Here is a 25,758-nt window from a genome sequence, read left to right on the forward strand (position 1 = left end):
AGTAGGTGTTATCTTCTGATCCCGCACACGGTAATGCTCAGAAGGGACAGAATGAATTTTGACCATTTCCGAATCTGCCTGTCTTCTTTGTTAGCCTCCAGATAGAGCTCCGGTTTTAATTTCTTTGCTGTTAGAAGAGGTAATAAATGTTAACATTCCTAGTACGGTATCAGGTGCAGAATAGGTAAATGCCGTTTGACTCAGCGTTGTCACTGCCAGGCGTGTCTGCCTTTAGGGAGACAGTGCTGGAAAGTGGGGTTGTGGCTCCCTTTGAGGTAGAAGGTGAAATGGTTATTTGCTAAGTTAGCAAATAATCTTTTTTTTTTAAGTAATAATTTTTTTAAAAAATTTATTTATTTGACAGAGAGAGATCACAAGTAGGCAGAGAGGCAGGGAGAGGAGGAGGAAGCAGGCTCCCTGCTGAGCAGAGAGCCCGATGCAGGACTCGATCCCAGGATCCCGAGATCATGACCTGAGCTGAAGGCAGAGGCTTAACCCACTGAGCCTTCCAGGCACCCTAAGTTAGCAAATATCTTGATACCAGGGGAATCTTAACGCTTTCTTTTTAAAATGCTCTGATTGTTGCACAAAGGGGCAATTCTGTGTCGTGGAACCTTGGTGGAATGGGTGGGCAGCTTTGGAAATGGAGAAATGGCCTCTGTTTGGCTCATGAGCAGAGTCATTTTGGGAGTGGTTTATGAGTCATCCAAAATATGCATTTAATCTAGACTTGCGGCCTGCTGGTGAGGCTGCTGCTTTTTTATGATCTCGAATGTCTTGTCCATGTCAAAACTTGCCTTGTTTCTCTGTTTACTTTGAACCAGGAAAATGGTCATGACCACATTTGGAATTCCTCCTCCGCTGCGCATTTGCCCACATCACCCCTGGCTACCACCGGTACAGGACTGTTTATTTTGGATGTCCTTTTCTGATGTTCAGCTAATTTAACCCACAATGAAGTTAATCCTTACTTCTTTGGAAAAGTACAGATATCCTTATTAGCCGCTTTCACAGACATTTGCATTTTCATGAAAGGGAGCCTATAATTCCACCGACTTTTGGACCCATCTACCCACATGGGCGGCGGATGCCTTTTTAGTCGGGATTAGGGAGAACATTAAATCATAACTGTCCCGAGTTATCTGAAGTCCTCTTTAAGGTTAATAATGAACATGAATGTGACAAACATGGGCAGGTATTTGCTTTGGTCCGTTTATCTCGCCTCCTTGTGAACGAGAGAGATCAAGCTCTTTTGGAATTCAGGTTAATAGCTCTTTCCTCGTGTGTGTAGCCTACTGACTAAACAGCACGGAGGCCGCATCTGCATTGCCTGGGCTTGAGTCCTGGCTCCGCCAGTGACTGGCTGTGCAACCTGGCGCAGGTTACTTACTTTCTCTGGGCCTCAGTTTCATTTTCTCTCAAGCGAAGACAGTTATAGTAACTACCGCTGAGAGTTAGGAAGACGAATGAATTTATGGAAAGCATTTAGAGCTGATATAGTAAACAACTAACTAGTAACTAAACAACTAGTAACTGCTATACAGTGTTAGCTGTTGTTTTTTTAATTGCCTGTTAGTCATTGCACCACTCAAAAGGTGAAGGTGTAAGCCATCAGTTAGGGCCATTTATCAGGGAGATACTTTAGGCATTGTGTCTAGCCCTGTGGGTTTTTATTGGGTAGGCTAGGTTACTGCAAAAACAAAAGCAAAAACCCCCCAAAACATATCAGAATACTGTATAATGGCTTGAACATAGTAAACACTTGTTTCTTAACAGCAGCAGTAATACGTAAGCAGGTTGGTGGGATGGCTTCCTCTGTGCGTTCACGTAGAGTTGCAGATGGAAGGAGTTTCGGTCGTCTTCAGTACATTGCCTGTAAGGTCACCTCAGGTTATCTCCATTCCGGCCTGCCACAAGGGGAAGAGATGTGTTTAGGAGTTCTCTAGGGCCAGGCCTGGAAGTGGCACTCATCACTCCAGCTCACATTCCAATGGCCAAAACTCAGCAGCTGCCGGTCTTGGCCACCGGTTTTCAGGGGGCTCTACAAATGTATGAGCCCTGAAAAAACTGTCTTGACTTCAAATCTGAACAAAAAAAAAATTTGCAGAATTGAAGTGAATCACTGGTGAATTTTAAGTGTTTATGAAATGTAGTCTTATATTAGCTTTGTAAGTTATATTTAGTATTGTTCTTGCATTTGAGATTAATTTGTATGTTAGGTTTTCCAACTTCTCAAGAATTTCCAAGTATACCCAGTGATTACTGAGAAATTACAGTCCATCATAAATGAGTTTCTCAAAGCTAAATAAATTCTGGGGCAAAATTATACAAATCCACTCATATTTTTCTATTGCAAAGAAACTTTTTAATGTAAAATGTGGGTTCAATTTAATGTTTATTTTGATGTTGAGTGGGGCCTTCAGGAGTAGCGAGGATCCTGGCTTATGAAAGTCTTTAAACAGTTCAGTTATTGAGTCTTAGTCTATGCAGGCACATTTTGGTTGCTTTGAAAAGATGTGTGGTGGGAGTGACTAAACACATTTTGCATTTTGAGCTCAGGTGTCCACGCACCCATACCCCGTGCCAGGATCCTCTTTCCCCCTTCTCTGCTCTTAGTTTCTTATGGATATTCGCTGCTAAGAACGTAAATTACCCTGCATTTAATAAGCCAGGTTCTTGGTCTTGGAGATGCCGGAGAGGAAACATGCCCTCCCTTTTCACCTGTCATCTTGGAAGGCTAGGGTTTGATTGATCTTCCTTTTGAGTCACCCCTGGCCTCTTGGACCATGGTTTCCTCTTCCTGAATTCTCTTATTCTTTTAAAGTGAGGCACTTCTGAACGGACATTTGGGAAATGTAGTTTCAAAAGCCTCTTTTTATGATGGATCTTGTCGGGGGCTATTTAATTATAATAGCTTTTGGTTCTTCTGTTTTTTGGTTAGTCCTGCCAACTGGAATTTGCTTACTAAAGCAAAATATCCATGATAGCTCTGAAGGGACTCTGATGTAGACTGGGGCTGTGGTAGAGCCTTTCTTGAAAAGGATGGGCAAAATAAGAAAGAGGACAGTGGCTTCTGATCTAGCATTGAGGGGTCCTTCAAAGTGGAGAGCAGGGAACCCCCAGAGTGGTCCTCTCCACTCCAGTACGTGACAACTGCATCCCTCTGGTTGCTCAGGCCAAAAACTGTAGACACATTCTTCACTTTTCCTTTCCTATTCCACATCTCATTTGCTAGAAAATTCTGTCCCCTCTATCTTCTAACCACTTCTCATAGCCCCTGCTTGTACTGTTCTTCTTCAGACTGCCAGCGTCGCTGACCTGCATCACTGCAGTTTCCACCCAACTAGCCTCTCTGTTCCTTTCCTGCCTCTTTCTACAGGCAGCAACCAAAGTCAGTCTTTAAGAAAAGAAATTCAGATTATGTCACTCCTCCGTTCAGATATTCTTATGACTCCTTAAAACGTCGTTATCCTATAATCCAGCAATTCTGCTCCTACTTACCCGAGACAAATGAAAACATAAGCCCGCAGACCCCCTTTACATCAGTGTTTATAACAGCATTGTTCATAATATTCCCAAAGTTGAAACAAGCCAGATGTTCATCTGATGTTGAGTGGATAGTCGAATTTTGATATACCCATTCAGTGGACTATTACTCAGCAATAAAAAGGATGAAGTAGTGATCCATGCTGCAACGTGGATGAATTTTGCAATCACTGTGCTAAGTGAAGAGGCTAGTGATAAAAGGCTCGGTATTGTATAATTGCATATTTGAGACAGAATGTAGATAAGTGGTTGCCAAGAACTGGGGAGAGAGGGGTATGGAGTGACTGCTAATGGGGACAGGGTTTCTTTTTGGCATAATGAAAATGTTCTGAAATTGAGTTGTGGGCACAATTGTATAACTCTGAATACACATTCTGAATCATGTACTTTAAAAATGGCAAATTGTATGTTACATGAATTGTATTTCAGTGAAGCTGCTATTAAAAAAAAAAAAAGACAAAAAACACAACAAAAACAAAGCAGCACCCTTCTGGCTTTCTATCTGATCTGTCCCCTGACGCCTTCTCTGACTCCATCTCCTGTCATGTTCCTCCTTTCTCACCCACCCAAACTGGCCTCCGTTCTGTTCCTCAAACAAGGCAAGTCCTTCCTGCCTCTGAGCCTTTGTACTTGCTGTTCTCCCTTCTAAGGACCTTCCCCTGCACCCCAGATACGAGCATGGCTGGTTCCCTCACCTCCTTTAGGTCTATGGAAACACTGGATTCTCAGGAGGGTTTCTCTGATTACCCCAAAATAGCGCTGTCTCATTGCCTGTGGGTGTCTTCTATTCCTTTGCCCTTTGTTATTTTTCTCTATGTCACTTACCATCATCTGATATCTTATAGATTTTCTTGTTTGTTTTTTGTCTGTCTTCCTCTGTTAGAATAAAAACTCCAGGAAGGGACTTTGCTTTTGTTCATTACTGTATCTGCAGCAATGTAGGCCAGATCTCTTTTCATCAAACCATTAGCATGAGAAAGATGGATTTCTGTGGCAGTGGTGCTGTTTGGGGAATATTCTGTATTCGTGTGGATGTTCAGTATATCTGTCTGATGCAGCATTTGCAGTCAACAGCCCAGAAATAGTCACTATGGGAAAGGTAATTCTGGTTCTAAGGGTGGAATGGAACTTCTGAAAGTTACTCTCAGGTGACTCTTGCTACAGACTGAGAAATTTTCCTATTTTTGTCACCATTTGCATTATGCTAATATATTATGTAAAGCATGCTAATTTTTATATCTGCCTTGTGGATTTAAAGCGTTTAGTTTTATTTAGTCTTAAAAAAAAAAAAACATTTGGGGCACCTGGGTGGCTCAGTGGGTTAAGGCTTTTCTGCCTTCCACTAAGGTCATGATCCCAGCCTCCCGGGATCGAGTCCCGCGTCGGGCTCTCTGCTCGGTGGGGAGCCTGCTTCCCCCTCTCTCTGCCTGCCTCTCTGCCTACTGGTGATCTCTGTCTGTCAAATAAATAAATAAAATCTTTAAAAAAAAACAGAAAACAAAAAACCATTTAATTTATTCAGGCAATCTCTCTGCCCAACGTGGGCTTTAAACTCACATCACCAAGATTAAGAGTCACTTGCTTTTCTGACTATGCCAGCCACACACCCCTAGTTCTATCTAGTCTCAATTTACCACCCCTCTGCTATCTTTTCCTACCTTGGATGCTCTGAAGGTTTAATTTGGAACAAGTTTTGCGCAACAAAATACTATTCTGGAAAGCAACTGATTAGTTTGGCCTTTGATGTGAGCTTGTTTTGAGACATACCTATTCTTCCTTAGGGATACAGAGCTGGGAAGAAAATAAAATTTAATATCTATCTATCTATGCTCATATATATATGTACTTTAAAGAGCAGGTATTTAGTTACAGGAGCCCTCAAAATCTCATGTCTTTTACCTGTCTCCTTTTCATAAGGACAGAGTTTAGCTTAAAGATCCTTTTGGTTGCCCTGAGTCTGAGTGTGAAAATGTGTGAGTCACTAGGTGGCGCTGGCGCATCACGGTGGAGTCCACGGAGGCTTCCGGAATCTTCCTCTCGCTGACTGGATCTCTAGGTGTCAGGGAAGTTGTTTTATTGGTAAAGGGCATAGTGTAATATATTCATCTCCACCCTAGGCAGCTATTTAATGCCCTGAAACATGCCCCTCTTGTGGCCATGGCCTGTTAACTATGCTTATTTGGTGTAATAATTAGCAGAATTTCTCACTAACAGGGGTACTTACCAACCCCTCACATCTTCACTGTGCTCTTGTACGTGATGGATTGTACATTCTGTGGAAAAAGTTGGGAAGGTCACAGCTCGACCTCTGTCCGACAGGGCTCCTTTCTGCACATTTGTTCCGAATAGGTTTATATTAACTTGCTTTTTGAGCTTCTTCAGAGCAGAGCTGAGGAGGGTAAACATATTTGAGCTTTTATGTAATGGCCGGCTGAAGGTTTGTAAACACAACACTGTTAATTTTCCAACTCTTAAAATGATACAAAAACAAACAAATAGCTGTCCAAATCATCGGAGGACACTTGCTCCTCGGACTGTGTGTGTTGGAAACGTGTCCTAGGAACAGTGGGCCCGCCACAAGCACCACATTTTAGGTTAAAATTGGAGAAGAAAATTACACACGGAATTTTAATTTTTTCCATGGTTGTAAGTTAGGCCCCATTTAATTCTTTGTGGTTTTACAAGCCCTCTTAAGCTCCTAATATTTCTATACCAACAATTTTAACATTTACTTTAGAACATGGTTAGAATGATCTGACAGAAGACCAAACAGGAGAAAATAGGTTTAAAGCAGGAAATACTTTAGTTGGACCACTGACTTACCCTTTGTGACCTTAGGCAAATTGTTTACCTCCTCGGGGCTTTGGTTCTCTCCTTTCTTAAAATCCACTGTACGCAGTGCCAGGTAAAATGAAGGGAGAAGTCTTCAGAATATCTTTGTTCATATACAGAGCTCCAGATAAATGTCAGATGTTGTTAGAATTACTTAAGAAAGTCAAAAGAATTTTTCGTTGTCGATTCCAAACTGAGTTGTGGAAATTTTTAGAGAATGGATTGACACAGTCTTAGGGTCTCCCCAACTGACACGTCCTGGCTTTGTTTCCAAGTTTCAGTTCCTTTCTTCTACCTGTGTACAAGTAGTTTCACTTGGTTGGCCTGCCTTTATTTAAATCTACTTACATGTCTGGATTTAGTTGTAGGAGACGGAGACTAGTAAGATAGGGAAACAGATTCTTATAAAATCGTTGGGAGAAATGGGCTCGCGATTGAGCCCTTTAGGGCCAAGTGGGCTGGTACAGTCGCACCGAGCAAGGCTGGAATCAGGAAGCCTTTACTAGAAGTGTTGATTTTTAAGTATGCGGCCCTGTAATCGGGGGAATAGGAAGGTCCTGCCATTACAACCTGTATTTGATAAGCCCAGAGCTGATAGCCAGGTCGTTGGGAAGTCATTGCGGAATCTTCAGTGTTTCCACGACTCTGTTGCCTACAGAAAACGTTTAAATAGCAAGAAGGTGGTCTCCATTTTCTTCCTGCCTTCTAAATCTCACATGTGGCCGTTTAATTGTCAGAACCTATTTCTCACCCAGAACCCTAACTGCAAAGGAGTCCGGGAAATATAGTTTTTAACTTTCCATCTTCTGCCACGTAAGGAGGCACAGTAATAGCGGATGGAAAGATGCGAGTTCCTGTCTATCATATCCACCCCTTTCCCTCAGTCTGTTTAAAATCACATATCTATCCCCAGATCCGTATTTCATTTATAGCCAAGGCACGGCGATCAGGTTAGTAAGCCCTAAGTAGATGTGTCATTACTGCCCTTGACTTCTTTACTTCTCTTTATGATTCCACTTTTTTTTTTTTTTTTTTTTCTCCTCCAGCAGTTTTGGTACCGTATTAAATTCCAGATCTAACTTCTGGGGTAGTTCTTGATTAATTTCATTTCCATTGCCATGTCGTTATTCAAGACCATCTCAAGTCTGCTCGGGCTTTCCAGTAGTCTCCGTATGTGGTCCCTTGGACTCTAGTCTTGGTTTCTTTTCACGCAGCCCTATTATTAATAGATCAGTGTTTAAAAGACAAATAACGTACCCCTGTTATGTTCCCATCCTTCTCAAAAGCCTTTTGTCGGTCCTCGTTACATTCAGGATAGAACCCAGACTCCTTAGCTCGACTTTTGGGACCTTAGTGTTATCTTTTTTTTTCCCTCCTTGGAGACCGATTTTTAGCCAAAAGGTCTCATTGCAGATGTCTGGATTGTCTTGTCCTTTACCAGTTTTTTCAGCTCTGCTGCCCTCACTGCCTGTGTTTAATTTTCGACTCTCTTCTTCCCATTTCTTTATGCTCTTGGTCACGTTGGTGCACGCTTCTTCTCAGCTTTCTTCACACTCCGACAGCACTGTTTACCCCAGAATTTTTTTTTATTCCTTGTATTGTTCGTTTTCCTTTTATGATTATATATCCTCATTTTTTTTCATGTAGACAGTATAAATATTTGTTATGGATTGACTGACTTGTTGATTCTTCATGGTTTAGACATTTACTTGCTTGGGAAAAAGGGGATGTTGGAGGGTCAGGGTGGGGGTTGAATTCAGCAACACTCTAGCTGTGTGATTTTGTCCTTTTGATTCCTAGTGAAAGGACAAATTAACTATTTGCTTTGAGCAAGCTAATGCTATGTTTTGTGGATTTTAGTGTTTGAAAAGGGCCCTTGGCTGGAAAACCTTGGAGTTGAGCTTCTTATCCCTGTTTGCCAGGCTGGATGAGCTCCTTGTCTATACCACGGCATTGCAGTTTGCTTAAGAGCGGGTTGTGAAATAGCAAAGGAATTTGTCTGTGGTTTCTTGCCAGAGAGGAGGAGGAAGAAAGGATTCTGAGTAAATCAGACATGCAAATTAGCAAGGCCCATGGGCCTTAAAGTAAATTACACAATGGAGTCCAAAGAAATTCAGTTTGTCTTCTTTCTGCTTTTGGTTTGTGCAGGGTGTGTGTGAGAAAGGCAGCTATTATAGATATGCTTTAAGCCAAAATTCTCAACTTTTTGGCTTTGGGATTCTTTTATACTTACATTGCTAAAAATCATTGCAGACCCCAAGGAGCTTTTGTTTTTATAGGCTGTATCTATTACTATTTACCGTATTAGGAACTAAAATGAGGAATTTAAAAAAATTATTAATTCATTTAAAAATAGCAAACAAAGTCCACTACACTTACTTTTTTAATGAAATATAACTCTCCAATACAAAAAAATTAGCCAGAAGAGTAGCATTATTTTTACTTTTTTGCAAATCTCTTTCATGCCTAGCTTAATAGAAGTTGGCTTCTCATACCTCCTTTTGCATTCAGTTATTGCACTGTGTTGTTTTAAGTATATGAACTAAATCCAGCCTAACACAGACGCTAATGGAAAAGGCGAGTATTTTAATTGCTCCCTTAGCTATTAAATGCGGATGTTCTTCTTTGATATTACACCAAAATTCAACAAGTCATACTTTCTTTAGGGTTAGTTGCAATGTAGAATCTTCAACTATGTCACTTATCATTTCCTACTCTGTTATTATCTATTTATCTAGTTTGCACTTTGCGTGGATCTCCTGCTACATGCTTTAGTTATTTGGATAATTATGGGTTCATTGAATTATGCAGATCTTCCAAATGTTGACATTTATTACACGTTGTCAAAAATCACATTCATTAATATCATCGTTGATCTTATCAGAAGAGTCTTTAAGTATTAGGTAACTGTCAAGTGCAAGATGTCAAATACAGATTTTTCAAATGTTTAGTTTTTGATCGAAAACTCATTTTTTTCCCCAGTGGCAGCAAATATGATAAGTTGAAACAAGAGGCTCATTTCATTAATTTTTGAGAAAATGTCTGTCGTATACCGAAGTCTGATTAACCATATATAGTGTTCCATGAAAGACGTGGCTAGTTCAGTCTACAACTCAAATAACTGCACAAGTGCTCTCTTTTGAGACAGCCACTGTACTTGGATATTTATCAGAAGTGCTTTCTACTTCCCATTTTGTTGCACAGAGTAGTAAAAAGACAGCTACTTAACATTGAGATTTAATAAGATTAATAATGTTCACTGCTTCATCAGGGACATGGTTAAGTGAAACTAACTTTTTTCCTTTTCTCTCTCTCTCCTGGAACATGTGGTGGTGAAGAACCCAGTGCCTAGTACGCTTCGGTGCTACTGGCCCCAGTTGTGCCAGATCACCTCCAGTTTTACCCGCCCTTCTTTCAAACCAGGAGTGCTAATGTCAACACAATGAAGAAAGCAAATAATAGGATTATGATGAAAATGGTGTTGCTCTTTCAGACCCTTTGCTGAACCGGGGCCCTAGAGCAATTAGGAGCCTTTGAATCGTTAAACATTCAAAGAATGGAGTAAGGTTGTATCCTCAAGGCCAATTTCCCCTCCATGCTGGAGCTCTGCTTTCCTTGAGGCAATCCAGCCAGAGGAGGGAGTTTCTCTCCTATTTTGGGCTTGTTCTCAGCCAAAGGTCTTATTCCTGGGGCTTGGGGTTTTTTAGTGAGGGAGCACAGGGAAACACTCTACCAGCTTTTGGTGATCATTAATGGTTAACAGATCATTCAGTTGTGTTTTTGTTTTGTTGTCGTTGCTGCTGTTAGAAAAAAGATGAGGTGTACTGTTATAGTGATTGAGATCACCATAGGGACCACCTGTTTGGGACGTCCATGAGGCAGTGCTTTCTAAAGAACCTTCTTTGGGCCACGCGTGAAAATTATTTCAGTCCCTTGGCCTTACTGACAAGCTTTGGATCATTTTATTAGTCTGTTTGCGTATTTTTTTTTTTTTTTTTTTTTTTATATTTAGAGGGCAGATCTTCTTTCTGCTTCTTTAATCACTGTTAGGCTCTCAGATGTCCCGAACAGCATCATCCCTTCCCTGGCATGAGCATGGCCTGGACTTGAGGCAGCAATTAACTGATCATGTAATTGAAGAATCCCAATTTTCCAGTTTCTTTTTTTTCTTTTTGTAACTTCTTGGGTGGTTGGGGCACATTATTGAAACAATTATTACATTTACTCAAGAGTTTGTCTTTTCTATTAAAAAAAAAAAAATTCCATCTAAGTGCCTCACGGTGAAGAGGAGGAGATTGTGTAACCAAAGCCTCCTCTTAACTGGTCTTTATTGTTAAAGAAGACTGATCCCTTTGTGTTTCAGCTTGGCACGCAGAAACGGTTTTAATTTAACAGTCCAGCTCCTTTAATAGATCAATTCTCTATTGTGTTTTGAATTTGGTGCATTCCCAGTTTAGTCTTGAAACTATGGGCTGCTCTGGAGGAATGGGGGCGGGGGGGTGTCAGAGAGGCTTAGTCCTTTCGGGTATGATTTATAGTTTTATCCCAAGCCTCTTATTAATTAATGTTAGACAGGGAAGGTAATCAACATCTGTAAGCGCCGGCTGTGTGTCGGACACTCTACTAGGGCTTTTGTCCATCCTCATCTAATCCTCAAGGTGACTCGGGTGCGTGTTGGACCTGCATGCTTTTCTCCCTCTCTGTCCGCCATGCTGCCATCGGCCAAGTCACCATTACTCTTGACTGGACTTCCACACCCACCTTGGTCTCCCTGCTTCAACTTTACACGGCCCCTTCCTCCTCGTAAACTATTCTCCATGTCAGTTAGGATCGTATCTTTAAAAATACAAATCAGGGGTCGCCTGGGTGGCTCAGTGGGTTAAAGCCTCTGCCTTCGGCTCAGGTCATGATCCCAGGGTCCTGGGATCGAGCCCCGCATTGGGCTCCCTGCTCAGCAGGAAGCCTGCTTCCCCCTCTCTCTCTGCCTGCCTCTCTGCCTACTTGTGATCTCTGTCTGTCAAATAAATAAATAAAATCTTTAAAAAAAAATACAATTCAGACTCTGTCACTTCCCTCCATAAGGCCCTTCAGTGACGCTGCGTCACACACAAAATGAAATCCTTGGACTCTGCCCAATAAAGACCCCGCTTGGTCTGGCCTCAGCCCGTGTCTGAGAACTCATCTGCCACACTCCTCAAGCTCTTCCCCTGGGCTCTAACCTCTTCGGCCTTTCTTCTATCCCTGGAGGCCACCAGCCTCGTTCTTTCTCAGGGCCTTTGTGCCTACTCTTCTTCCGACGTGGATCGCTCTCCCTAGATCCTTCCTCTGGGCCTGGTTGCGTGTTGTGATTTGTGTCTCAGTGGAGCTTCACTGACCAGCCAAGCCACGGCAGCCTCTCTTTGTGTGTCCTTTGTTTTATTTTCATTAGATCACTCAGTGCCGCGTAGAGCGAGGTTCTGCTCTCAGATTGTCTGGGTTTCCGTCTTTGCCCTTCCACTTAACTTGTGGTGTGTGACTTTGGGCGAGTGACTTAACATTCGAGGGCTTTAGTTTTTTCCTTTGTAAAATGGATGTAATAGTAGTATCTCCCTTTCTAATGAGAATTAAAGAAGTTAATACTTATTTCTTATAATAGTTTTGGACACACTGTATATGTTCAAGAACCATATTATTATTTTAAGGTGATTAGGATTGTTAAAATTATTTTACATTTTCTTATTTATTGGGCTTTTTGTCTTCCACCTAAATATAGGTTTATGATGGAAGGAGCCTTATTGGTTACATTCCCAAATGTACTCCAGAGCCTAGAACAGTGCTTGGGCACTCACTAAAAATTTGTTGAGTATTAAAATCTGAAACATCATTATCCCTTATTTTAGAAGTTGAGGAGTCAAGGTTCAGGATGATAAAATCACACCTAAGGTTACATGGCTGCTAATAACAGTCTTGGGATTTAGACTGAATCCTGATTCCAAAGACCATGTCCTTTCCATTACACCACCATATATAAGTGGATATTTCTTTAGTTCAAATTCTGTCATGTTTGGCACATGATTTCCAGGCTGCCTTTTTTATATAAATCCTGATGTGACTCATGAAATGGAAACAGCTATTCATATGACTATGAGGGGTCAAGGCCAAGAGTTAGATCCAGAGGGAAGTTCAGAAAGTGAGATGTACACCAACCCACCAAATAAAGGAGGTGAAATACAATTTCCCCCAATTCCTGCCATGAGAGTGTTCCAGTTAGTGACCTTGGGGTTGGGCTGCTCAAGGAGTTTCATATATTTTGACTTCTGAATAGAAAGGATCCCTGAAGTCATAAACCTCTAGTATGGGTTCTTGTACTTCTGTCATCTTACTCTAGTAGGATAGAGGCAGAAGTTGAGAAATTGAAGTCTTAGCTCCTGCAGCTTCTAGGAAATAGGAGGCTTGAATCTGCCTTGGTCATTGGCAATGCATGATAATGGTCCTTGGTCTCTGGGGGCTTCCCTGACTTATTCTTTTAAACAGATATTTTTGGTGGGGGGGGTGAGATGGAAACAGTGTGAGAATACATGGTACAGGGGAAAGCACAGATTCTGGGGATTGGCAGGTTGGGGTTCAGATTTTTGCTGTGCCACTTTTGTCTTTGTCTTTGGCCTATTACTTTCCTAAACCTCAGTTTTCTTATTTATACAGTGGGGATTTGAATGAGAAGTAAGGGAGAGACTTTGCCTAAAGTGTCTTGTGTAGGGTCTCCTATTTGGATCATTGACCCTTTAGAGAATTTAATAAAAGATATGGATTCTCTCCCCAGAAATGTGCTCATACACCCCAAATCTGGCATTTCATTTTGTGAGGTTCACAGAGCCTCCGAAACTCAGGTTAAGAATCCCCACACCGTGGGGCACCTGAGTGACCAACTTGGTTGGGCGTCTGACTCTTGGTTTTGGCTCAGGTCATGATCTCATGGGTTGTGGGATCAAGAGCCCTGCGTCTGACTCCTGGGACAGTGGGGAGTCTGCTTGAGAATTTTTCCCCCTGCCCCTGACCCCGACTCACGTGCTTGTGCGTGTGCTCTCTCTCAAAGAAATAAGTAAATCTTGAAAAAAAATTAAGAGAATCCCCACACCTTTTCTTTTTATGGGAAAAGCCCTTGTTTTCTTTACTTAGGAATTAGACTAGTGCTTGGCTTCCTGCTGTCCGTTATTAATGTTTGTTGAATGAGGGAATTTAACTAATTTCTGGATTCCTTAATCACCTTGAACTTGATATTTGGTTTCCTTTGCTGTAGGGCTTGTGCCAGTGCCAGCTTCATAACTTAGTCTGGGCATGCCAGTAGCCATTGCACTGTGGCAATAAATATCTGAGCCTGTAGTTTTAGCCTTAGGTCAGCTGTAGAGGTGGACTCATGAAACGCTTGGAAAATGTTTCCAGTTTACAATAATGTGTAAATGTCAAGAGCCAGCCGTGGAGGGATGGTACCTCAAAGTGTTTGGACACCATCACAACATGTGAAATTTTGCTAATGCTTCTTTATGAATAGAATAGAAAGCCTTAGGGCTAGAAAGTCTTAGAGACCGTTACTCTCGTTTTGCCAGATGGATGAAGTGATTAGTCCAAGGTCATTCAGCTAGTATGGTGGCAGAGCTCAGGACAGGGAAGGTTCAACCTTACACACCCTCTTCTATCCTTCATCAAATGAGTGTTCTTCAATGCCTCTGAAGCCAGTAACTTCCACTGATTTCTGTGTGGCATTTTTTTTTTTTTTTTTTGAAGATTTTGTTTATTTGAGAGACAGAGAAAGGGAGAGCATGAGCGGGAGGGGCAGAGAGAGAGGAGAGAGAATCTCAAGTGGACTCCACGCCAAGCATGGAGCCTGATGTGGGGCTCGGGCTCACCACGCTGCGATCACCGTTTGAGCCGAAACCCAGAGTCAGATGCTTAAGTGACCACAGAGAATATATGAATGGGAGTGGCTGGGGTGAGGGCACTGGTTTTGATAGGATAGCCAGTTTGTGTGGTTTAACAACCTTTGATACTAAATGTAGCCATTTTAGTGCTGAATAACATTACTGTCTGAAATTGGCTTGTTTGTAAATGTTCATGCCCAGTCTCTTCTGTATCCTTCCCAGATGTAAACCCCACATGGACAGGAATCTTCTCTGTCTTACTCAGTGTAGTATCCTTAGATTCTTATAAGTTGTGTAATAAATTCTGCCTGAATGAATAAGTGAGGGGTAGTCCCTGGCAGTTTCCTTAATAGTGTTCAAAGAGTTGGGAGTTCCCCTCATTTTTTTCAGCAATTTAGCAAACAGCAATTGAACCTGCTTATATCAGACAGTGTACGAGACACAGGAACGAACAAGGTTTGGTGCCTAACTTCAGGAAGTTACAGTTCAGATGAATAAATAAGTCAAATTTGGCTTACAGTCTATTTACTAATTTAATTTGAATGCATGCTTCATTGGTCCCTTTATCTTGAACCTACCTGCTCTGCTCACTTTACGTGCCTAGTTTCCAGTGGTGTTTGAGTATGGATTTTAGGTTCTGTCAGTCAGTGCTTTCTGTGGATGGTTGATCATCCCTTCACCTCAGGGGCTTTAGAAATGACGTGCACACACAGGCGTCCAGACCCTACTCTTGGAGATTCTGAATCAGTCGGGCTGGGGTGAGGCATTGCTAGCTGTACTGAAAATCAGGAACTCCTTAAGCCGCTGTCATGGGCTGTCAGGTCCAGCCGGACACCCCTGCTCTGTAGGTGAGTATCGAGCCTGAGTCCTTCCTTGGCCTTAGAAACTGGGCCTGATATTTTGTATTGGCATCTTTCTCTTCCTCAGAAATCTTTTATGTTCTTTTCCCTCCATGCTTCTGTTCCGGGGGCCCTGCAAAGTCCAGCTGGGTGTTTGCTCTTTGTATACATACATGGAAAACTCCCGAGATCATGTAGGTAAATGAGGGTGAAACATGACACAAATAGTATCTGAATTGGTAATAGCCTTGTTTGGCTCTTCTTCTGTGTGTGTGTGTGTGTGTGTGTGTGTGTGTGTTAGTTCTTTGACTACTTTCAACATACAAATTGAGTATGGGTTGGTTACTTGGTGACTTTCAAGAGTGGTTTTTTTTTGGTGGAACAAGGGAGTCGGATTTGTGTTTTTTCCGGGACTCCTGTCCCTAGACTTGGCAGAAAGATAGCCAGGCAGATCTCAGCAGACCTGAAAATAGGTGAGCTGTCAAGGTGTTGGCAGTGATGGGCTCCTCTGGGTGGGACTCAGGGCAGCCTACCAGCAAAAAGGAGAGGGAGCTTAAATGATTTCACATTGGGGCTTTACTTATCATAATTGCTCCGAGTGCTAAATTGGGTGTGACAAATCGAACAGGTCATTGCCAAGTAGGTTTCGTTACCAGCCAATGACAAGCCCTTGACATAGATCATTGATGTTCCTTATGTTAAAAAACCAAACCAAATGAAAGAAGAAGGTAGATTGTATTTGGAGTTAGAATTCAGATATTACAGATATGTTCACATATGAAAACTGTTTCAAAACTCTGCCAGTTAATTAAGTTCAGTTACTTTTGTCAAGGTTGGGGGCTGCAGAACAGGGAGAAGGGAGCTGGGGTTGTGATGTATGAGAAACCGTGAAAGAGGTTCGGGTTGGTAAGCAGAATTTTTTTCTTATAGAAGTACCGTATGTTAGACAACCTTTGCACAACACTCAGCTCTAAGTACCTATGTTAGAAGTGAGAATCTTGTGGCTACTTTTGACTCTGTTTTACTTTTGTGGATGTGACCAGTCTCAGTAGATTTCATGTATTAGTCACTTGGTTGGGGTTCTGAAAATATTTTTAAAAGGCATATTGAAGCATAACAGTCAAAGTTGAGGATGACATTGCTGCGGTGTTTCATTCATTCAGCAAACCCCTGTTGAGTGTCTGCTTCATACTGGGGATTCCCTGATGAACAGGCAGGACATCAGGGCAGAGAAAAAGGATTTTTTGCCTCCTTGTTTCACAACTTAATCCTAGTAACTAGACCGATGCCTCACACAAAGCAGACACACAGTAATTACTGAATGAAAGAAAAAAGGAAGATCTACTTGAGCTCTGCTTTCCTGGCACTTATCCTCTAGTGGAGAGACAGACAAACAGTACGTACAGATAAATAAACAATATATGAATGGGAGTGACTGGGCTGAGGGCGCTGGTTTTGATAGGATAGTCAGGATTGAGTTGGTTTGGAAATAGATTGGAGAGAGACAGTCTTGCAAAGCTGGGGTGTGGGGAGGAGTACCATTTAAGGAACAGAAAGGAGACCTGCATGGCTGGAGAAGGGTGAACTGGGCCCAAGGGGGTGGTGGCTTGCTGGAACTGGTGGAGGTGGACAGGGGCCAGGTCAAACTGAAGAGTTTGGGATTTATCCTCTGTGCATTAGGAGCCCATTAAGAAGGTAGAATGTTTTCAGCTATAGAATAGCATGAGCTGATGTCCTTTTTTAAAGAGGGGCTTCTGATGGCGGTGGAGAATCTACCTTAGGCAGGGGACTAGGGGAAGACCAGGAGGAAGCTCTCAGAGCCTAGTAGGCAAGAGATGATGGTGGCTTGCCCCAGGGGGGTAGCATTGGGGGTGGACAGCAGTGGAGGGATCAGGAATGTATTTGGAAGAGGAAAAAGCTGTGTAGCTTTTTCAGAGAAGTCTCAGAAAAGGCGACACACACACACCCTCTCTTTCCATGATGAACCTTCTTTAGAAAGTATTTATCAGGTTATGAGATTATGGGCCATAAATGAGAAACCTCCCCATCTGGAAGCATGGGGAGTACCAGGAGAGGAGAAAGTGCCGTGTGGGGACGCTCAAGGTGCGGCCCTGGTGAGGTTGTGTGGTTCCAGGCATCTTTTGCCAGTGTGGACTCTGGGCCGAGCGGCAAAACCCAGTGTGTATCTTTTGGCACATCGGAGCAGAGTGAAAATAAAATCGGAAAATTCAGCTCTGCCTCCTGAGTGAAATAGGAGTCAGAAGAGATCATCTCAAGTTTAATGAGATAATGTGCTTCCTTATAAACACGGGCATCAGTGATGCCTTAGAATGTCTGATGTATTATTCTGGATTCTTTCTGACTACTGTGAACGCAGTGATCCACTTGGATAGTCTCTGTTACGGTGAAGTTTTAATAGGTAACAGAAGCGGAGAGCACAGAAAAGCAAACAAAGGCTAATAGCTGGGACTCTGAAACCATTAACCTGAAGCCGGTTGTTCCCGACCTCACGCTGGAACAGAAGGTGGCAGACGGGCCGAGTGAGAACGAACCTCCGTTCTTTCGAAACCTCCTCCTCCTCCACAGCGTAGACCTGCAGCTGCCAAACGCGGCATTTGCTTTGTAACCTGTGTGTTTCTATGAGGAGCTTGCTGTCCACGCCACCACGACCTTCCAGATCAGAGGGAAAAGTCAGCTCTAAGGTTGGAAGAGGCAAAGCAGGACAAGGGGTTCCTTTTCATGAAAATTACAACCCGATCTTTGCTGGCTTATTTTGATTTGGGTAGTCATAAACTCACCCCAGAAGTGGCCCTAGCCAGAGGCCATCTGGTACCACACATTTTACAGATAAGGAAACTAAGGGTTTGCCTGACATGAAACACTAGGTACCTGTTGGCCCAAGGAAAGTCAGGCAACTGGAATTTGGAAAAAAAAAAAAAATTAACTTTCTTTTGTGTTAGGTTTCAGAGGAATTGTTCGTAGAAGAGACCTGCTTGTTCATTTTAGACTGACTCATATGGTTGGAGCGGATTAAATTTGAGACCTACTGTTGAGCAGAGAGGGGAATGACATAGGTGAGAATGGATGAGATTAATGCTATGTTGGCAGGTGAAATTTTTTTCCGAGCTTTTGAGTTCCCTGCCCCCCCACCACCACCATTTTATCTCATCTGCAAGTCTGGTGTATTTCACTAATCCCATAAACAGCTTTCATCTTAGACTGCAGAGTGTGTCCCTGGCAGACTAGGTGAGTCAAGTGAAATTATAGGTAAATCAAGCCAAACAACAGACTATCAGAGGGAAGGCAAAGGAGCCTAGACTCCATAGTGAGCAGTGGAGAAGGATCAGAGCAGTCAAAGACCCGGAATGATTTACTGTTGCTGGTTTATGACAGAGCACACCCAGAGATCTGTTTCCCTGATTTTGTGTGACTGGTTAATTCCAGGGCTGGTCCCTTTGCTTCCTGTCCCACGTGAGTCCCCTTCCTTCACGTAACCATGAATTGTGGGTCATGCTTTTGTTCAGAGTGGCAAGGTCGCTGGCAAGAGCAACAAGAAGCCAACGGGGCCATGTTTCTTTCCCAGGAAATGACGTTCTGTCAGGATTTACAGAATATGTGCCCCGGATTGGGGGTAAACTGTATAGATTCCTGAGTTTAGGAAATTATAATCTGAGGAGGCTTTTTCAGAGTTAAGCCTTCACTGAAGTTTGTAAATTCCTTCTCTTTCCTCTTTCATTGTCCTTGACCTCCTGTTCTGTTTACCTCTCTTGCTATGTGCTCTTCTGCTTATGATACAGAATTGACCTTACGTGTACTCAACCTCCATTTCCATTTTTTTCTTTCTTTTGGGAGAATACCTGGTACCAGATGCTGCCTTGGTCTCACAGGGGTGCTTACCTCTCCTGGGGAGTGGGGAGGCCTTGGGTATGTGCCTCTTACTTATATATACATGGTCCTCTGTCAGTAAGTGTGCAAGTAGCTCTTGTATTTTCCCCTCCCAACATATTGTATAAGTAGTAAGAACCAGGTACTTGAATAAATTAATCACATGCCAAATTTCATTTTGGAAATGGGATACTTCAGTGTAAGACTGGAGTACCTTCGTAAAAGCTGTACTGTATCAGTGATGAAAGCATCTTCAAGTCTGTCATAGATGTGTGCCTTAAAAATTATTGCGACCTGTATTTTGTGTGGCATGCCCACATGTATACACACAAATAAGTATATGAGTATGTATGTGCTCGTTTGCATACATGCAAATATAAAGATACTGTCTGAGCAAGGGCTTTGTGTGCCAGAGTTTAGCCTGAATTGAATTTTGTGGGTGAGAGAGATGCCCTGAAAATGGAACCATTGGCATAAAGTCATGCGTACTCTCCCTACCACTCAGAGTTCTAATGGCTTGCGACATGAGCTCAAGATCTACAATATCCTCATAGAACATGGTCACAGTGTTTTTCCTGCTTATTAGCTAGATTGTATTCCCAAAGCCACAAGGGCTACTTGTCTTTTCAGAGAGCTATCATGGAGCCTTAAGACTCTGTGGTTTAGACTCAATGTGAGTAAGTCTCCCCTTCGCCCTCAGCCTAGAAAAGCTATAGTGCTCTTGGAATTCAATGGAAGTTTCCTAACTTTGAAGCTAGAGAAGGCTCTCATTTCTCATGAGACAATTGTCAACATTTTTTTTTCTGGTCTAATTCCATGATGTCAAAAAAATCCTGCATGGTTACTTTATCTGAGAACAGTATTTGGCCTTGGACCCTTAAGATCATGGACTTAACTGCATGTGTGTTTTGGTCTTTTCTCTGCAGCCTTTCTGAACGTTTTAATTTCTTCAGATTCTCCATGTTCTTATTTTGCTTTCTGACTTCCACAGTGCTATGCCAAAGGTTTGGAACAGTTTTTTAAAAAAAATTATGGTAAAATACACATAACGTAAAATTTACCATTTCACCTGTTTTTAAGTATATAAGTCAGTGGCATTAAGTACATTCTGATAGTCATGTAGCCATCACCACTGTTGGTCTCCAGAACTTTTTCATCATTCCAGTATGGACACACTGTCCCCATAAAACACTGACTTCCCATTTCCCTCTCTTCCCAGGCCCCAGATACCACCATTCTACTCTCTGTCTCTATGAATTGGATTGTTCCATGAACCTGTGAATTGGAATCATGCAGTATTTGTCCTTATGTGACTGGCTTAGTTCACTTAGCACAGTGTTCCTCAAGGTTTGTTCATGTTACAGTGCGTGTCAGAATTCCCTGCCTTTTAAAGGATGAATAATGGTCTATTGTATGAATATGCCACTTTTTTTATGTACTCATCATTGATGGTTACTTGGGTTGCTTCCACTTTTTGGGCTTTGTGAAGAATGCTGCCATGGACATGGGTGTACAAGTATCTTTTTGAGACCTAACTTCCAGTTTTGGGGGATATGTACTCAGAAATGGAATTGCTTAATTTTTGGAGAAATGTCCAGACTGTTTTTCACACTGACTGCACCATCTTACATTCTCACCAAGAGTGCCCAAGGGTTCCAGTTCTCTACATCCGTGCCTATACTTTTGGTTGTTGTTGGTGGTAATAGTCCCCCTAACTGTTGTGAGATAGTATTTCTGGGACCCTTTTGACCACTGTTTCTCTCTGCTTGGCTCATACCCACTGATGTTTCAATTCTCAGATGCCACTTCTTATGGAAAGCCTTCCCCAAGAGCTCCCTATCGTATCTTTCACGTTACTTGCCACAGTACCACTCTTTGCTTCCTCTATCGTGGAACTTTCTGCATTAGATTGTAGCTTGCTTGTTTAATTGTCTGATGCTTCTCTCAAGCTCTGAGTCCCATGAGAGCAAGAATATATCTGTCTTGAAATATCTGTCATGATCACTGTTATCTCGTTGGGAACTGCCTCTCAGTATAGGTGGTGCTTGGAATGTATACCTTTAGGTTTAAATAAGCATTCCCAGTGTACTGTGCAGCCTAGGCCTTGTAGATAAAACAGGTAATGTCAAATTCCAGGTGTGAGAACTACTAGCTTCTGGATTTTGAACCAGGTTTTTATCTGTCCGAGTCTTAGGTTTCAGTTCTTTGATAGGGGGATCATGATATCTGCCCCATCCTCATAAGATTTTCCTAATAATGAACAGAGTTAGTGTAGACTGAAGACTTGGTTACTGCCAATTAGCATGAATGAGATGAGTGAGAAGAAATAGGAACAGAACTTTCAACATTGTCAGTTTCGTGGGCAATGACATGGATTGAAGACTAAAAACAGGAGGAACAGACTTCAGGAAGGTAGGAAAGGAGAATGTTGACTTTGATTTGGGGTTATTGAATTGCAGGTACTGGGGGGGGGACTTGTGTGTTGTAATATCCTAGAGACCGTTTTAAATACAGGTTTGGGCTGGGGATGAGGATTTGAGCATTATTTTAAAGATGAGATTGCCTAAGGAAAGACTGCTTTGAAGAGGAAGAAGGATAGAGAATGTCTACTATGAAGGGTAGAGGAAGAAAGACCAGATACAGGAGAAGGAGGGAGCTTAGGCTAGAGGAATATGAGGGAGAGGGGGAATGTTATTGAAACCAAAGGGGATGGGGATTTTGAGAAAGAAATGCAGGTAGCTATGTCCAGTGCTTCCCAAATGACCAAGAGGATGATGCTGTTTTTTAGTAGGTAGAGTTGGTCATTGCCCTTAGAAGAATTGTTTTGGTAGAATTGGCAGTGGTAGATGCCACTTCATAGTGGGGGGTCAAGGCAAAAGAGGCAGTAGGACTTCCGGGCATCCATCTTTCATGGTTCTTCGGGAAGTTTGATGGGGAAAGGAAAGAGGCAATGGGATGTTAGCTGGAGTGGTAAATGGGAAAAGCCAACCAAGGAGAGTTTAATTAACCAATTAGTGAATTAATTTTTTAAGGTAGCAGGATTTTTTTTTTTTTTTAAGTTTGAGCTAACTTTTTAAGTTTGAGTTAACTAAGTAAGCACAAAGGCTGAAGAAGAGGGACCCAGGAAGTGAAAGGGGGTTGCTTGATGATGTCATATAGAACTGTGGTAACTGACAGATAACCTGAAGGTTGGCAGGAAGGAATGGGCCCATGAGGACAGGCAAAATTATTTATCTTTTTAGTCTATTTCTAAACTTTCATTAAGTATAATTAAATAAAATGTGTTAAACACCTGGGTAGTGTTTGTTTTGTAATTGCACACACATTTATTTCATTACAAATAATAACCCATTTGATTTAATCTTCTTAACAGCCTTGTGAGGTAGGTATGATTTCTGTGTCTCTTCTGTAGATGGGGATATGGAGGCACAGGGTGGTTAAGTAACTTAAGCCCACACAGCTAGTAATTGGCAGAGGTAGGATTTGAACCAGTAAGGTCTAATTTTAGAGCCTGAGCTCTCAACCGTTATTTTAAGCTATGCCCTCCTGCCTTTTTTCTTGGTGTTCAGAGGCTACTTAAAGAAATACCTAGTTCATCTGCAGATAAAATCTGAATAACTAAGTAGAAAGCCTGGTCTTCTGGTTATTATATCTCTCAGTGGAGTTGTGTATTTTATAGTATAATGAAATTATACACGTGATGGTTAGATTAGGTTGCAAGCCTTAGCATATTTGTAGAAGCATAAGTTTAGGATTATTATCCACTTTTTAAAAAATATTTTATTTTCGAGAGAGAGTGCACTTGCATATTAGGGGAGGGAGAGGGACCAGCAGACTCCTGCTGAACCAGAGCCTATTGTGGGGCTCGATCTCATGACCCTGAGATCATGACCTGAGGCCAAATCAAGAGGCTGGGGCTCAACCAACTGAGCCACCCAGGAGCTCCTGTTATTCACTGGCTATCAGAAAAGCCAGCAATGGTAATATTTCAAGAGTGATATAATTGGAAAAGGAAACTTGTAAATGCACATATCGAAATGGGATTAAATGCATGCTGAGGGAGTTAGAGAGTTTCATGCAGTGCTTCAGTCACGAAACTTCGGTAATAAAGAGTGTGGGTTGGCTTTCTGGAATCCTGAGAATGGATAAATGAAAACAAAAAGAAATAACTACTTTGTATTATACAACTAAAATAGTTATTAAATAACTCATTCTTTCAGGTATTTTTCTTTAACTTTTTATAACTGTGAGGCAGAACTAATAGTTGATATGGCTCTGTCAGCAGCTAAGGGATTTTTGTTGTCATTGTTGTTAAAGTATTATATCATGTCTTGTATAATTCACTTGTGGCTACACAAGGGAAAGTATTTAATGTCTGATTATGCGGCACTTGCTGTGTAAAGAGCAGGGAGCCAGAAAGGGACAGTAGAGAGCTAAGGATCATTTAATGGACAGTCACTGAGGTCACTTACTGATGTCTTTACTGCAACATCATATATATCTGCTTTCCCATGGCAGGTTGTTTGATCATGGTTTAATAGTTAAAGCTTTGTAAAATAACAAAGAAGTCAGAAATCCCACTGGTCTCAAGTGTTATTATTTACAATTGGACGGCTAGCAAGAGAGTGCTTAGTTTGATCATACTAATGCTAAACTGGGCAAGACACAAGGTGAAATCTCATGGAGTTCTGTCCTCTGACCCTTTGAGTAGACTAGTAAGGTATGAAATCTCAAGGTGGAAATTCCCTGGAGATTGAAATATGATTGAGGGAATGTGACTTTTTCATCTAAACAGGTGTGGCCAAGAGGAGAGTTGTTCTCCTCTTGGAAATGTAAGAGGTGAATTATTTAGGTCCTTGAAGCTAGAATATAGGTACAATAGCAGTGAAGGACTTTTAATTAATCTGTTTCTCTCTTTTGTGGTTTGGAATTGTATTGTCCTTGTTCTTGTATTTGTCTGCAAAATTGTGGGCAGCATTTTGATTGTGAAGAATCTTGGGTAAGTGATTGTCTCTGTTGGAGGTAGTTGGAGATGGCTCAGGGAAACTGTAGTTTACAAGGTAGTTTGCTCAGATGAAGTCAAAAGAAGTTAGAATTGTTCCTTCTAAGCCATTATCCTTGAGTAAAGAATCCAGCATTTTATTTTGTTAGAGATACTTTTTGCTTTGATTGTAATAATATATTCTTCAGATATGTAAAGTACCTTTCTCCCAAAGTTCCAGTCCTTTCCACAATCATACCCCAACCTTTACTTCTTTTTAGATCTTGTTTAGCTGATTTTCATCATAGGAATTTTTTTCTTCATGAAACTTTTTTTTCCTTTTGAAACTTGGACTACATTCTTAAAATTGATGATTGTAGGTGGTTGGAACTTAAGATCAGGTTGGTGAGACAAATAGATTTTGATACTCAAATTATTGTCTGAAGAGCTAAAGTATATATTTTTTTATGTGTGTTTTCACTTACGAAAAACATTCTTGTAAAAATATTTCTTGTCAGAGTAATTTACAAGAACAAGGAATGCTATTGCTAACTTTGTGGAATACTTGGGAAAGTATGAATTACAGTGAAAGGTGTTGTCTTAGGGAGGATATTTTAAAAGTGCTGAGAAGTATAGTGTTACAGCTTGATGCAAGAGATGAACTCTATTAGGAACTGAGTAATTTATTAGAAAGGTGCTCATACTGAAAGAAGGAAAGAGAAATGAGAATTCTAACTAATGAACTCACATAATGCCCAAATTTATTGTCTTTACATGGACACAAAGTATAGATTGTTAGATCTGGAACAGGCAAAGATAAATAGCCCAGCAAAAAATGGACAGAAGTCATGAACAGGCATTTCACAAAAGAGCTACTGCAGGTGGCACTTAACATCTGAAAAGTTACTCAGCCTGATTAATAATCAAAGACATGTAAATTAGACTGAACTTGTTTTTTCGTTTATCAACTTGCAAGAGATTGAAAAGTTTGATAATAATTGATGTATGTGTGAGTAAATGAAGAAATGGGTATTGTCTGTTAATGGCTGTGGAATGGGTATCGTTTTCCTGGAGGGCAATTTCACAATATGAATCAAGAGTCTAAAAAGAGTATACCTTTTGACCTAGTGAGTCTCCTGCTAAGAATTTTTATCTTAAAAGAAATCATCTGTGCCTTCTTGTCAAATGGTGGAATAAGCTTATAGCTTATGTATGTCTTCTGCTCCAAATACATGTCAATGATTGCTAACACATTAAAAGAATGAAAGATAAAAAAGAGTCATAGGTAGGCTTACAGGCAAGATATTGCTGTGGACCAGAAAGAGAACTAAATGTAAAAGGATAAGCTGGATTGAGGGCATGATCCTGCAAGGGCTTTGGGTGTGGAAATAAAAAGTAGCAGTTGTGAATTTAGGTGCTATGGGATTATGGGAACTCAAAGTGTACTCCTTGAGATGGACAGAACCAGGTTCACTGCATTAAGCCAGAAGTGGTGGTGAAGTTGTATTTCTCATAAAGGGGAACTCAAAAAAGACCAAGAAGTTGGGGGAATAGTTTATATGGAGTGATGGGTTTTGAGGAGCAGGAGAAGAAAGATAAACCTTCAAGTACAGAAACTCAATCAGTTTGATTGGTCATGGAGTAATGGGGGAGAGAATCTGGTGCTTCAAATCCCCATAAGAGATTTGGCCTTGGACTGGTGGTATAGGAAGGCAACTATAGAATTACTATGGAGGGAAAGGTGAGCACAGAGGGAGAGAGAGAGGAAGGGGGAAAAAAC

General features: G+C 41.5%; 1 protein-coding gene and 1 long non-coding RNA gene across 4 annotated transcripts in view; one reads left to right on the top strand and one right to left on the bottom strand.

The window, feature by feature from the left end:
* FTO (FTO alpha-ketoglutarate dependent dioxygenase) overlaps positions 1–25,758 on the top strand; it is a 377,970-nt gene that overhangs the window by 60,123 nt on the left and 292,089 nt on the right. The gene's annotated exons all lie outside the window — the stretch shown is intronic.
* Positions 1,559–6,816, bottom strand: LOC116579329. Its single transcript, XR_004281228.1, has 3 exons — positions 6,370–6,816; positions 5,771–5,935; positions 1,559–1,907 (listed from the first exon to the last, which is right to left on the bottom strand). It is a non-coding gene; the product is annotated as an uncharacterized LOC116579329 (long non-coding RNA).

This window comes from Mustela erminea, chromosome 19 (assembly GCF_009829155.1).
Source record: "Mustela erminea isolate mMusErm1 chromosome 19, mMusErm1.Pri, whole genome shotgun sequence".
Classification (NCBI taxonomy): domain Eukaryota; kingdom Metazoa; phylum Chordata; class Mammalia; order Carnivora; family Mustelidae; genus Mustela; species Mustela erminea.